Below are 16369 nucleotides of genomic sequence, written 5' to 3' on the forward strand. Positions count from 1 at the left end.
TATATATCAACCAGTCATTGATGCTGTTCTGGTAGTAGATGTGTTATAGAGATGTTATAAACCAACCTGTCATCGATGTTGTTCTGGTAGTAGATGTGTTATAGACATGTAATATACCAACTGACTTGTCATCGATGCTGTTCTGGTAGTAGATGTGTTATAGATGTGTTGTGGATGTGTTATAGATGGACATGTCGTCGATGCTGTTCTGGTAGTAGATGGGTTATAGATGTGTTGTGGATGTGTTATAGATGGACATGTCATCGATGCTGTTCTGGTAGTAGATGTGGAGAATTTTGTCCTTGATCCAGGAGATCTGTTTGGAGGCTTCCTTCCCTCCCTCTGCCTGGAAAGTGTACTTCTTGTAGATCTGAGCCAGACCCATCATGGCCTCTTTACGCACCCTCCACTGGAGAAGAACACAGGAAGTTGACTCACTGAGCACAGTGGACTGGCTAAGGCTACTATACAAGTCTAGGGTGAGTCTGAAATGGCACCTATTTTGGAGCGTTTAGAAAATGGAGGGGCCGTCCTGGAGGGCAGGGTGAACACAGGTCGCATATCCAATTAGTTCCCTATATAGTGCATTACTTTGGCCAAAAGTTGAACCCTATTCTCTTGTACCATACAGCCTACTCCCTATCTAGTGCACTATATTTGGCCAAAGTAATGCACTATATAGGGAATAGGGTGTCATGTCAGACACAGCCCTAATGTTACAGACAATAGATGGCATTCAACGATGTGTTAATAATCCCCCAGCAGACAGACAGAGAGTTGAAGAAGAGAAGGCTGGGTAATTCACACGTCGGGACAGAGTGAATCCTCTCGGGAGTGCTCTTTGGGAAATACATACGCTATGAGGAGATATGAGTTATGGTTTAACTTATTCATTTCTGCTCCAGCGTCTGCTTTGGCTAGCCGAATGATTTCAGTCAGTCTGGATTGTATTAGAGATAGAAATGGAGTGTGTCGATTGAGAAGACCTGAGGTAACATTAGTCTTTACATGCAAATGAAAGTCTGTGCTGCAAAATTCAAACATATCCAAAGAGGTGAACGTTTGCAGTGCTATAGGCCTTATCCCAAACAATCAGGCAAGAGACAATATACCGAAATACAGAATATTGCGAAAAGACAATGTACCGCAACACTATATATCACATGACTGCCCATATAATAGAATAGGACTTTATGATTTGCCCTTGTTGAGTAAACTTAGGAATGTTTTTAAATAAAATGTTTTTTTTTTGTGTCTTGTCTGAATATGATTTCTTATGTCAGGACAATACGGTTTAAAAAACGTAGCCAGGACACTGTAAAGTCCATGGAGAATAAGAGCACCTCCTCCCAGCTGCCCACTGTGCTGAGGCTAGGAAACACTGTCACCACTGATAAATCTACGATAATCGAGAATTTCAATAAGCATTTTGCTACGGCTGGCCATGCTTTCCACCTGGCTACCCCTACCCCGGCCACCAGCTCTGCCCCCCCGCTGAAACTTGCCCATAGCCCCCCCCCCGCATCTCCTTCACCATCTCAAATTCAGATAGCTGATGTTCTGAAAGAGCTGCAAAATCTGGACCCCGACAAATCAGCTGGGCTAGACAATCGGGACCCTTTCTTTCTAAAATTAGCCGTCGAAATTGTAGCAACCCCTATTACTAGCCTGTTCAACCTCTCTTTCGTATCATCTGAGAACCCCAGAGATTGGAAAGCTGGGGGTATACAGACCTATATCCATCCTGCCCTGCCTTTCGAAAGTATTTGAAAGCCAAGTTAACAAACAGATCACCGTCCATTTCGAATCCCACCGTACCTTCTCCGCTATGCAATCTGGTTTCCGAGCTGGTCATGGGTGCACCTCAGCCACGCTAAAGGTCCTAAACGATATTATAACCGCGATCGATAAATGACAGTACTGTGCAGCCATCTTCATGGATCTGGCCAAGGCTTTCGACTCTGTCAACCACCGCATTCTTATTGGCAGACTAAATAGCCTTGGTTTCTCAAATGACTGCCTCGCCTGGTTCACCAACTACTTCTCAGATAGAGTTCAATGTGTCAAATCGGAGGGCCTGTTGTCTGGACCTCTGGCAGTCGATGGGGGTGCCACAGGGTTCAATTCTCGGGCCGACTCTATTCTCTGTGTATATCAATGATGTCGCTCTTGCTGCTGGTGACTCTCAGATCCACCTCTATGCAGACGACACCATTTTGTATACATCTGGCCCTTCTTTGGACACTGTGTTAACAAACCTCCAAATGAGCTTCAATGCCATACAACACTCCTTCTGTAGCCTCCAACTGCTCTTAAACGCTAGTAAAACTAAATGCATACTCTTCAATCGAACGCTGCTTGCACCCGCCTGCCCGACTAGAATCACTACTCTCGGTGGGTCTGACATAGAATATGTGGACAACTACAAATACCTAGGTGTCTGGTTAGACCATAAACTCTCCTTCCAGACTCATATTAAGCATCTCCAATCCAAAGTTAAATCTAGAATCGGTTTCCTATTTCACAACAAAGCCTCCTTCACTCATGCTGCCAAACATGCCTTCGTAAAACTGACTATCCTACCAATCCTTGACTTCGGCGATGTCATTTACAAAATAGCCTCCAACACTCTACTCAGCAAATTGGATGTAGTATATCACAGTGCCATCCGTTTTGTCACCAAAGCCCCATATACTACCCACCATTGTGACCTGTACGCTCTCGTTGGCTGGCCCTCACTACATATTCGTCGCCAAACCCACTGGCTCCAGGTCATCTATAAATCACTGCTAGGCAAATCCCCGCCTTATCTTAGCTCATTGGTCACAATAGCAACACCCACCCGTAGTATACGCTCCATTAGGTATATCTCACTGGTCATCCCCAAAGCCAACACCTCCTTTGGCCGCCATTCCTTCCAGTTCTCCGCTGCTAATGACTGGAACGAACTGCAAAAGTCTCTGAAGCTGGAGACTCTTATCTCCCTCACTAACTTTAAGCATCAGTTGTCAGAGCATCTTACCGATCACTGCACCTGTACCTCATCCCCATATTGTTCTTTATTTTGCTAATTTGCACCCCAGTATCTCTATTTGCACATCTTCTTCTGCACATCTATCACTCCAGTGTTAATACTAAATTGTTATTATTTTGCACTATGGCCTCTTTATTGCCTTACCTCCATAACTTACTACATTTGCACACACTGTATGAATATTTTCTATTGTGTTATTGACTGTATGTTTTGTTTTATCCCATATGTAACTCTGTGTTGTTGTTGTTTTTAAATCGCACTGCTTTGCTTTATCTTGGCCAGGTCGCAGTTGTAAATGAGAACTTGTTCTCAACTGGCTTACCTGGTTAAATAAATTTGAAGAAAAAAAAAAACAATAAACATGTTTTGACCATGACAGTTTACAATCCAGGGTTACTACAAGCAACTTGCTCAATTTCCACATTATTTATTACAAGATTTAGTTGAGGTTTAGGGTTTAGTGAATGATTTGTCCCAAATACAATGCTTTTAGTTTTTGAAATATTTAGGACTAACTTATTCCTTGCCACCCATTCTGAAACTAACTGCAGCTGTTTGTTAAGTGTTGCAGTGGTTTCACTCGCTGTAGTAGCTGACATGTATAGTGTTGAGTCATCCACATACATAGAAACACTGGCTTTACTCAAAGCCAGTGGCATGTCATTAGTAAAGATAGAAAAAAGTAAGGGGCCTAGACAACTGCCTTGGGGAATTCCTGATTCTACCTGGATTATGTTGGAGTGGCTTCCATTAAAGAACACCCTCTGTGTTCTATTAAGACAGGTAACTCTTTATCCACAATATAGCAGGGGGTGTAAAGCCATAACGCATACATCTTTCCATCAGCAGACTATGATCGATAATGTCAAAAGCCGCACTGAAGTCTAACAAAACAGCTCCCACAATCTTTTTATCAATTTCTCTCAGCCAATCATCAGTCATTTGTGTAAAGTGCTGTGCTTGATGAATGTCCTTCCCTATAAGCGTGCTGAAAGTCTGTTGTCAATTGGTTTACAGTAAAATAGCATTGTATCTGGTCAAACACAATTTTTTCCAAAAATTTACTAAGGGTTGGTAACAGGCTGATTGGTCGGCTATTTGAGCCAGTAAAGGGGGCTTTACTTTTCTTGGGTAGCGGAATTACTTTCTCTTCCCTCCAGGCCTAACTTTCTAGTAGGCTTAGATTGAAGATGTGGCAATATTGTCCGCTATTATCCTCAGTAATTTTCCATCCAAGTTGTCAGACCCCGATGGCTTGTCATTGTTGATAGACAACACTTTTTTCACCTCTTCCACACTCACTTTACAGAATTCAAAATTACAATGCTTGTCTTTCATAATTTGATCAGTTATATTTGGATGTCTAGTGTCAGCGTTTGTTGCTGGCATGTCATGCCTAAGTTTGCTAATATTGCCAATGAAAAAATCATTAAAGTTATTGGCAGTATCAGTGGGTTTAGTGATGAATGAGCCATCTAGTTAAATGAATGATGGAACTGAGTTTGCCTTTTTGCCCAAAGTTAAATTTAAGGTGCTCTAAAGCTTTTTACAATCATTCTATATATAATTTGTTTTTGTTTCATAGTATAGTTCCTTCTTCTTTTTATTCAGTTTAGTCATATGTTTTCTCAATTTGCAGTACGTTTGCCAATCGGTTGTACAGCCAGACTTATTTGACATTATTTTTGCCTCATCCCTCTCAACCTCGATCTAGATACTGCTTTCAAGCAAATTTCTGCAGCATTAGTAAAGATGTGATCAATACATGTTGATGATTTCATTCCTGTGCTGTTTGCAACTACCCTGGTAGGTTGACTGATAACCTGAACCAGGTTGCAGGCACTGGTTACAGTTTGAAGCTTTTTCTTGAGTGGGCAGCTTGATGAAAGCCAGTCAGTATTTAAATCACCCAGAAAATATACCTCTCTGTTGATATCACAAACACTATCGGTCAAAGGTTTTAGAACACCTACTCATTCTAGGGTTTTTCTTTATTTTTTACTATTTTCTACATTGTAAAATAATAGTGAAGACATCAAAACTATGAAATAACACATATGGAATCATGTAGTAAACAAAAAAGTGTTAAACAAATCAAAATAAATATATTTTGTATTTGAGATTCTTCAAATAGCCAGCCTTTGCCTTGATGACAGCTTTGCACACTCTAAACATTCTCTCAACCAGCTTCCTGAGGTAGTTACCTGGAATGCAATTCAATTAACAGGTGTGCCTTCTTAAAAATTAATTTGTGGAATTTCTTTCCTTCTTAATGCTTTTGAGACAATCAGTTGTGTTGTGACAAGGTAGAGGTGGTATACAGAAGATAGCCCTATTTGGTAAAAGACCAAGTCCATATTATGGCAAGAACAGCTCAAATAATCAAAGAGAAACGACAATCCAACATTACTTTAAGACATGAAGATCAGTCAATACGGAAAATATCAAGAACTTTGAACGTTTCTTCAAGTGCAGTCGCAAAAACCATCAAGTGCTATGATGAAACTGGCGCTCATGAGGACCGCCACAGGAATGGAAGACCCAGAGTTACCTCTGCTGCAGAAGATAAGTTCATTAGAGTTACCAGCCTCAGAAATTGCAGCCCAAATAAATGCTTCACAGAGTTCAAGTAACAGACACATCTCAACATCAACTGTTCAGAGGAGACTGTGAATCAGGCCTTCATGGTCGAATTGCTGCAAAGAAACCACTACTAACGGACACCAATAAGACGACAAGACTTGCTTGGGCCAAGAAACACGAGCAATCTTCGTGAGACGCGGTGTGGGTGAACGGATGATCTCTGCATGTGTAGTTCCCACCGTAAAGCATGGAGGAGGAGGTGTAATGGTGTGGGGGTGCTTTGCTGGTGACACTGTCTGTGATTTATTTAGAATTCAAGGCACACTTAACCAGCATGCCTACCACAGCAATCTGCAGCGATACGCCATCCCATCTGGTTTGGGCTTAGTGGGACTATCATTTGTTTTTCAACAGGACAATGACCTAACACACCTCCAGGCTGTGTAAGGGCTATTTTACCAAGAAGGAGAGTGATGGAGTGCTGCATCAAATGACCTGGCTCCACAATCTGCCGACCTCAACCAAATTGAGATGGTTTGGGATGAGTCGGACGGCAGAGTGAAGGAAAAGCAGCCAACAAGTGCTCAGCATATGTGGGAACTCCTTCAAGACTGTTGGAAAAGCATTCAAATTGAAGCTGGTTGAGAGAATGCCAAGAGTGTGCAAAGCTGTAAATCAAGGCAAAGGGTGGCTATTTGTTTAACACTTTTTTGGTTACTACATGATTCCAAATGTGTTACTTCATAGTTTTGATGTCTTCACTATTATTCTACAATGTAGAAAATAGTAAAATAAAGAAAACCCTTGAATGAGTAGGTGTCCAAAACTTTTGACCGGTAGTGTACATTATAAAGCATTTCACACATGCTATCCAGATACTGACTGTTAGCACTTGGTGGTCTATAGCAGCTTCCCACAAGAATGGGCTTTAGGTGAGGCAGATGAACCTGTAGCCATATTACTTCAACAGTATTTAACAGGAGATCCTCTCTAAGCTTTACAGGAATGTGTTTCTGAATATAAACAGCAACACCTCCACCATTGGCAATTCTGTCTTTTCTGTAAATGTTATAACCTTGTATTGCTACCACTGTATCATCAAAGGTATTATCTGAGTGAGTTTCAGAGATAGTCAGAATATGAATGTCATCTGTTACTAGCAAGTTATTAATTTCATGAACCTTATTTCATAAGCTACATACAGTGCATTTGGAAAGTATTCAGACCCCTTTCTTACGTTACAGTCTTATTCTAAAATTGATAAAATTAATGTTTTTCCTCATCAATCTACACACAATACTCCATAATGACAAAGCGAAAACAGGTTAACACATTTTTGTATATTTATAAAAAATAAAAAACAGAAATACCTCATTTACATAAGTATTCAGACCCTTTGCTATGAGACTCGAAATTTAGCTCAGGTGCATCCTGTTTCTGGAGGTTCTGGATAAAAAGGTAAAAGAATGTTGATACAATCGTAGCTAAGATGGGGAGAAGTCTGTCCATAATAAAGCGCTACTCAGCCTTTTTAACAACACTATCAACAATGCAGGTCCTACAGGCCCTAGTTTTGTCTCACCTGGACTACTGTTCAGTTGTGTGGTCAGGTGCCAAAAAGAGGGACCCCGGAAAATGACAATTGGCTTAGAACAGGGCAGCACGTCTGGCCCTTAAAATGTGCACGGAGAGCTAACATTAATAATATGCATGTCAATCTCTCATGCCTCAAAGTGGAGGAGAGATTGACTTCATCACTACTTGTTTTTGTAAGAAGTGTTGACATGCTGAATGCACTGAGATGTCTGTTTAAACTACTAGCACAAGCTCAGAGACACATGCATACCCCACAAGACATGCCACCAGAGGTCTCTTCACAATCCCCAAGTCAAGAACAGACTATGGGAGGTGCACAGTACTACATAGAGCCATGTCTACATGGAACTCTATTCCACATCAGGTAACTGATGCAAACAGTAGAATCAGATTAAAAAAAACAGATAAAAATACACCTTAAGGAACAGTGAGGACTGTTAAGAGACACAGACACACATACACATGGATTTTGTATTGTAGATATGTGATAGTAGAGTAGTGGCCTGAGGGCACACACTTAATATGTTGTGAAAAGTGTTTTGAAATGTAATGTCATGTAATATTTTAAATTGTATATAACTGCCTTAATGTTGCTGAACCCCAGGAAGAGTAGCTGCTGCCTTGGGAGTAGCTAATCATGATCCTTAATAAATACAAATACATTTTTAAAAACGTATAATAAATCAATGTAATATACACCATCACAATAAATCCATTTTTTATTTTAGTCAGATCTAAAGAAGCATTGATATGAAGAAAATGTATTTCAGAAGAACAGAATATGAGTTGGCCTACTGGAGGCTTATGTTATCTGGCTATGCTCCATGCCATAGGCTGTAGGCTTGTTCATTTAGCTGACAAGATATGCTTATATGCTGTGCCATTATTTTATATGATTTTATAGTAAAAACAATATAATTTAACTTACCTGAATAAAATATAAAATATATTTTTCCCATTACGGAGCAACTGCGCATATGAAGTGGCTATGTTGAGCGTAAAAGTCCTACAGATCTTATCTTCGGAAAGTATTCAGACACCTTCACTTTTTCTAGATTTTGTTACATTACAGCCATATTCTGAAATTTATTAAATAAATAAAAATCCACATCAATCTACACACAATACCCCATAATGACAAAGCGAAAACAGGTTTTTAGAAATGTTTGCAAATGTATGAAAAATTAAGAACAGAAATACCTCATTTACATAAGTGTTCAGACCCTTTGCTATGAGACTCGAAATTTAGCTCAGGTGCATCCTGTTTCCATTGATCCATTGGAGTCCACCTGTGGTAAATTCAATTGATTGGACATGATTTGGAAAGGCACACACCTGTCTATATAAGGTCCCACAGTTGACAGTGCATGTCAAAGCAAAAACCAAGCCATGAGGTCGAAGGAATTGTCCGTAGAGCTCAGAGACCGGTTTGTGTCGAGGCACAGATATGGGGAAGGGTACCAAAACATTTCTGCAGCATTGAATGGCCCTAAGAACACAGTGGCCTCCATCATTCTTAAATGGAAGAAGTTTGGAACAGGAATGGCTTCGGGACAAGTCTCTGAATGTCCTTGAGTGGCCCAGCCAGAGCCCAGACTTGAACACAATCGAACACCTCTGGAGAGACCTGAAATTAGCTGTGCAGCGACGCTCCCCATCCAACCTGACAGAGCTTGAGAATATCTGCAGAGATATTCACACCTCCCCAAATACAGGTGTGCTAAACTTGTAGCGTCATACCCAAGAAGACTTGAGAATATAATCGCTGCCAAAGGTGCATCAACAAAGCACTGAGTAAAGGATCTGAATACTTATGTAAATGTCATTTCAGTTTTTTAATACATTTGCAAAAATTTTGAAAAACCTTTTTTGCTTTGTCATTATGGGGTACTGTGTGTAGATTGATGAGGGAAAAAAACAATTTAATCCATTTTAGAATAAGGCTGTAACGTAACAAAATGTGGAAAAAGTCAAGGGGTCTGAATACTTTCCGAATGCACTGTAAATTGGCCTGTTGTAAAATAAATATCATTAGCCTATTGCTGTCATTTGTTGGGTACGGTAGGCACTAGCCTTTCTTGGTAATTGCTGCAATATAGCCTGTTCAAAACTTTTGTGAAGGTTTAAACCAGTTCGCAAGTGTTTTGCTTTATTCTGTTGAGCCATTTTCTTTGGCCAAATTATGTTCCAACTGTAATGTTGTGTTTGCCGAGTTATAATATCCTGGTCATATTTTCTCTATAAACAGTGGCTTGACTTGCTTTTGATATTACTCTAATGAAGTTTAGAAATGTTTGTGAAGGTTTGGTGTGGCTATTAGCCTATCATACTGCAGGCCTATGATATGAAGGCAGTGTGGACCGGCGCTCCAACTCTACAAAAGTTGAACGTTTCAGGCCTACCAGAGTTACTCCTATAATCTAACAATATAATCCTCATCTTTATAAAAAATATTCAGATTGAAAATGTCACGCCCTGGCTCTGGGGGACTTTTAAATGTTGAGCCAGGGTGTGGATTTTTCTATGTTTAGTTTTCTATGTTTTTTGTTCTAGATCGTTTAGATCCATGTTGGCCAGGGTGGTTCCCAATCAGAGGCAGCTGTAGCTCGTTGTCTCTGATTGGGGACCATACTTAGGCAGCCTGTTGGCACCAGTTAGTTTGTGGGATCTTGTTCCGTAAAGGTTTGTGTTGTTGTAACCTCAGGACTTCACGTATCGTTCATTTTGTTCGTGTGTTGTGTACTAAATAAAATGTACGCTTATCACGCTGCGCCTTGGTTCCACGAGTCATCAGTCAACGTTCGTGACAGAAAATGAATGAATTAGCCTCTGTATAGCAGATGCAGTAGCCTATATGACAAGGATAAAGAAATGCATGTCAGAGTTAAAAAATAAAATAAAACATGAGACAAACCAGGGATCAACATTCACTCCCAACACACCCCTGTTCTGATAACTGTATCCTTTTTAGGATAACAGCATTCTGTTAGCTGATGGTGTACACCCGCCATGTGTTTGATCATATTTTCCTTCATGGCTGTTAAACGTATAGCCTGTTAGGGGTAAAGATTTTGGTTGTTTCTTGTGGGTCTTCTTTTGCAAAAGCCATCTGGTCTTTTTACAGTGAACAACATCAATAACGACACTAACACTAATAACACTTTAATAACACAATACTATTCACTGAGCTGGTTGGTCTCCCTCTGTCTGCATCTCCTTTTATCAACCATTTCATAGTACAGGATACTGAATCTATGGCATCATAGGTAAACTCTAGATAGAGAATGAATCAATCTCCTCATATTCACTGCCCAATTACCCTGTATTCCCAGTTATTTTGACCTGATTATTTGACGAATGAGGTACCATGTAGATTGTGTATTCCCCATGGTTTCTCCACTCACCTTGAGCCTGCGGACCATTTCCTCCTTGGAGATGTTGTCCGAGATCTCCTTCACCCCGGGCGGATAGGTGATCTTTCCCTTTGAGTGAGCCATGCTCTCCTCTGGCTGCTAGCTGGAATATAACCACACAAAACATATTGACTATCACTTGATGAGTGTTTTGAAATATTCAACCTCAAACTGGCAACGTGGGCATCCAATACATTATTAAATTACTAATATCTTGTACTTCCTGCAGGGCCTTTTTGGTGAACCTGCCAGTCTCTGGTGGATTAAAAAAGATATACCTATTCTTTACCTTGCTTCCTGTCAAAAAGAAATAGGCTATACAACTTAAATAGTTGTATAGCCTGATTAAGAGTTTCCAAACATGGTGAGTATGACAAAAACTGGCTTTATTAGTGAGTTACATTGCCAACAGAATGCCTGAGCGTAAAAAAATTAAATTAAATTAAAAATTAAAAAAATTGGGCCAAGCAGTTGACCCAGATAGAGACAAGTGTCAATGTAGCCTAGTGGTTAGAGCATTTGGCCTGTAACTGAAGGGTTGCTAGGCACTCAACTCTAATTTGCTCCAGGGGCAATGCACTACTATGGCTGACCCTGTAAAACAACACATTTCACTGGACCTACAGAAGTCGGAAGTTGCCTTTAAATTGTTTAACTTGGGTCAAACGTTTCGGATAGCCTTCCACAAGCTTTCCAGAATAAGTTGGGTGAATTTTGGCCCATTCCTCCTGACAGAGCTGGTGTAACTGAGTCAGGTTTGTAGGCCTCCTTGCTCGCACACACCTTTTCAGTTCTGCCCACAAATGTTCTATAGGATTGAGGTCAGGGCTTTGTGATGGCCACTCTAATACCTTGACTTTGTTGTCCTTAAGCCATTTTGCCACAACTTTAGAAGTATGCTTGGGGTCATTGTCCATTTGGAAGACCCATTTGCGCCAAGCTTTAACTTCCTGACTGATGTCTTGAGATGTTGCTTCAATATATCAACATAATGTTCCTTCCTCATGATGCCATCTATTTTGTGAAGTGCACCAGTCCCTTCTGCAGCAAAGCACCCCCACAGCATGATGCTGCCACCCCCATGCATCACGGTTGGGATGGTGTTCTTCAGCTTGCAAGCCTTCCCCTTTTTCCTCCAAACATAACGATGGTCATTATGGCCAAACAGTTCTATTTTTGTTTCATCAGACCAGAGGACATTTCTCCAAAAAGTATGATCTTTGTCCCCATGTGCAGTTGCAAACCGTAGTCTGGCTTTTTTATGGCAGTTTTGGAGCAGTGGCTTCTTCCTTGCTGAGCGGCCTTTCAGGTTATGACGATATAGGACTGTGGATATAGATACTTTTGTACCTGTTTCCTCCAGCATCTTCACAAGGTCCTTTGCTGTTGATTGATTTGCACTCATCTTTAGGAGACAGAACGCGTCTCTTTCCTGAGCGGTATGACGGCTGCGTGGTCCCATGGTGTTTATACTTGCGTAATATTGTTTGTACAGATGAACGTGGTACCTTCAGGCGTTTGGAAATTGCTCCCAAGGATGAACCAGACTTGTGGAGATCTACAATTTATTTTCTGAAGTCTTGGCTGATTTCTTTTGATTTTCCCATGATGTCAAGCAAAGAGGCACCGAGTTTGAAGGTAGGCCTTGAAATACATCCACAGGTACACCTCCAATTGACTCAAATTATGTCAATTAGCCTATCAGAAGCTTCTAAAGCCATGAATCATTTTCTGGAATTTTCCAAGCTGTTTAAAGGCAGAGTCAACTTAGTGTATGTAAACTTCTGACCCACTGGAATTGTGATACAGTGAATTATAAGTGAAATAATCTGTCTGTAAACAAATGTTGGAAAAATTACTTGTGCCATGCAAGTCCTAACTGACTTGCCAAAACTATAGTTTGTTAACAAGAAATTTGTGGAGTGGTTGAAAAATGAGTTGTAAACTTCCGACTTCAACGGTATCTGGTGTGTGACTATATTCCCATTGGCAATATTGATATGGTAGCAAATTCGACAGGGACACTAAGCCCAATTTGCTACATTGGTGTCAGAAATGGGATTTCCTTATATGAACTGTAACTCAGTAAAATTTTCGAAATTATTGCATGTTGCATTTATATTTATGTTCATAATAAATTGCTTCTGTGTATATGAAAAATGTATGCACTCACTAACTGTAAATCGCTCTGGATAAGAGCGTCTGCTAAATGACTAAAATGTAAAATGTAATACCTCTTGAAATAAGAAGAAACATTTAATTTCACAACTGTGAAACAACTTGGTCAGATTTTTGTCTAACATCAACGCAGTCAAAGTGCTGAAAGATCTGACAGAATGCTTGTCTTTATTGGGTATTTTCAAATGAATTATTTTCCATATTTCCAAATGTTTGTATTGAACTTTTATTTTTAGAGACAAAAATGTATGTTTTGATCAACTCCTTCAGTGGCTTGTCAACTCCGTCACCGATGGAGACAATATTGTTTGAGCAGTACTCTGGAAAAATATTTTTAAACACTGTTCTGCAACATATGCTTAAACAATTGAGGTATTTGCTGTGCTAGACCTAAGGGATAATGTTTGCTTTATAACATTTTATATGTTCTAAATACAATAAAAAATCATGCCAAAATGCTAATGAAATTAGCCCTGGAGCTTTTAATAGTGCTATAAAACAAAACAAAAATAAGTTTGTAGATTTGTATTACATACTTCAATAATATACTGTTAGAGTTAAACAATCAAGGCCTTTAAACAATTGTTGGAATGAAATGCCTTTTATGGTGTATGAAGGGGTTTAAATAAATCCAGTTAGTTGCATTTAATTAACAAAATTAAATTAGGTTGTTCCTTTACCTGGTGTGTTAGCTGATACTTTGGTCTATCAAAATATTTCAAATGTTGTTAATATTATAGGGTGTTCATCATTAAAATTATTTAATTCAATGTTTATGAAAATTTTCCTTCAATAGAGAAATGCACCAGAAAAACAAAAAGTCAAAACCCTATGTCTCTACCATATATAGTTCAAAAGTTAGACTATTTCCTCAGTGAATTTAGCATGATTAGAGTGAATGTCATGGTCTAAAAGTGGTCACTGCTCAATAGAACTCTGTCATTGCTTGGTGGGCAAAATGGCACCAATTTCAAACACCAACTGACAAGCTAGCTCGTGGCTGCAGGTTCGTGTGTGATAACATGGGCTTTTTCTAAATGAAATCCACAGAATAACAAAGCTAACAGACTGACTACCGTCGCCGAAAAAAAATATGTTCCTGTTCTGATTGTGAATTTCTGAGTCTTCCCCTTTAAACTGCCATAGAAATGGTCCCTCTCAACATTGATTGACCTTGATTAGAGGATCAGGAGATTAATGTATCAAGTTGATTTTGGTTGGTCCAAAGCGCGGAAATTGCCTCCTAATGTTACCACCTCCCAACGCCGAAATATGGAAGAGATACAACCAAGAGCTGCTTGGTCGAAACTAGCAAACTAACATTCTTATTTAATCAACACTGTTAAGTACAAGCATATTAAAGGTTGTAATATTGTAGAGAACAATCTAAATGACTAATTGTACGTCATTCATAATGACATAGGCTAAAGAAAACTAGGTTTAGACCTTCATTTAGTAGCACCCTCTTGAATTTACTGGTATTTAACTACATTCTAAAGCAGTGAGTGAATGCCCTAAATATTAAAGACAAATATTTGTGGGAAAAAAGTTCATTGTCCCATCTTTCAAGAATCCCTGAGCTCTAAAACAGCAACATTGTCTCTCAGCCACATGGCAAAATGTGTAAAATAGCATGAGATTAGCTATAATACGGCAGGTAGTTTAGTGGTTAAGAGCGTTGTGCCAGTAACCGAAAGGTCGCTGGTTCTAATCCCCGAGCCGACTAGGTGAAAAATCTGTCGATGTGCCCTTGAGCAAGGCACTTAACCCTAATTGCTCGTGTAAGTCGCTCTGGATAAGAGCGTCTGCTAAATGACTAAAATGTTAAATGTAATAATACAGCACATCTCTCTGGCCCATGGAATAAAAAATAAAAAAGGGGGCCCTTCTCTGTCTCTGCACCCATCCCTGGATTGAGGTACAGTGGGGAAAAAAGTATTTAGTCAGCCACCAATTGTGCAAGTTCTCCCACTTAAAAAGATGAGAGGCCTGTAATTTTCATCATAGGTACACGTCAACTATGACAGACAAATTGAGATTTTTTTTTCCAGAAAATCACATTGTAGGATTTTTAATGAATTTATTTGCAAATTATGGTGGAAAATAAGTATTTGGTCACCTACAAACAAGCAAGATTTCTGGCTCTCACAGACCTGTAACTTCTTCTTTAAGAGGCTCCTCTGTCCTCCATTCGTTACCTTTATTAATGACACCTGTTTGAACTTGTTATCAGTATAAAAGACACCTGTCCACAACCTCAAACAGTCACACTCCAAACTCCACTATGGCCAAGACCAAAGAGCTGTCAAAGGACACCAGAAACAAAATTGTAGACATGCACCAGGCTGGGAAGACTGAATCTGCAATAGGTAAGCAGCTTGGTTTGAAGAAATCAACTGTGGGAGCAATTATTAGGAAATGGAAGACATACAACACCACTGATAATCTCCCTCGATCTGGGGCTCCACGCAAGATCTCACCCCGTGGGGGTCAAAATGATCACAAGAACGGTGAGCAAAAATCCCAGAACCACACGGGGGGACCTAGTGAATGACCTGCAGAGAGCTGGGACCAAAGTAACAAAGCCTACCATCAGTAACACACTACGCCGCCAGAGACTCAAATCCTGCAGTGCCAGACGTGTCCCCCTGCTTAAGCCAGTACATGTCCAGGCCCGTCTGAAGATTGCTAGAGTGCATTTGGATGATCCAGAAGAGGATTGGGAGAATGTCATATGGTCAGATGAAACCAAAATATAACTTTTTGGTAAAAACTCAACTCGTCGTGTTTGGAGGACAAAGAATGCTGAGTTGCATCCAAAGAACACCATACCTACTGTGAAGCATGGGGGGTGGAAACATCATGCTTTGGGGCTGTTTTTCTGCAAAGGGACCAGGACGACTGATTCGTGTAAAGGAAAGAATGAATGGGGCCATGTATCGTGAGATTTTGAGTGAAAACCTCCTTCCATCAGCAAGGGCATTGAAGATGAAACGTGGCTGGGTCTTTCAGCATGACAATGATCCCAAACACACCGCCCGGGCAACGAAGGAGTGGCTTCGTAAGAAGCATTTCAAGGTCCTGGAGTGGTCTAGCCAGTCTCCAGATCTCAACCCCATAGAAAATCTTTGGAGGGAGTTGAAAGTCCGTGTTGCCCAGCGACAGCCCCAAAACATCACTGCTCTAGAGGAGATCTGCATGGAGGAATGGGCCAAAATACCAGCAACAGTGTGTGAAAACCTTGTGAAGACTTACAGAAAACGTTTGACCTGTGTCATTGCCAACAAAGGGTATATAACAAAGTTTTGAGAAACTTTTGTTATTGACCAAATACTTATTTTCCACCATAATTTGCAAATAAATTCATTAAAAATACTACAATGTGATTTTCTGGATTTTTTTTCCTCATTTTGTCTGTCATAGTTGACGTGTACCTATGATGAAAATTACAGGCCTCTCATCTTTTTAAGTGGGAGAACTTGCACAATTGGTGGCTGACTAAATACTTTTTTTCCCCACTGTACATTTTCCTAGACAGAGTTCTCGCGCAGGCTTCGCGGTGTCA

The sequence above is a fragment of the Coregonus clupeaformis genome, chromosome 6 (assembly GCF_020615455.1).
Source record: "Coregonus clupeaformis isolate EN_2021a chromosome 6, ASM2061545v1, whole genome shotgun sequence".
Classification (NCBI taxonomy): Eukaryota; Metazoa; Chordata; class Actinopteri; order Salmoniformes; family Salmonidae; genus Coregonus; species Coregonus clupeaformis.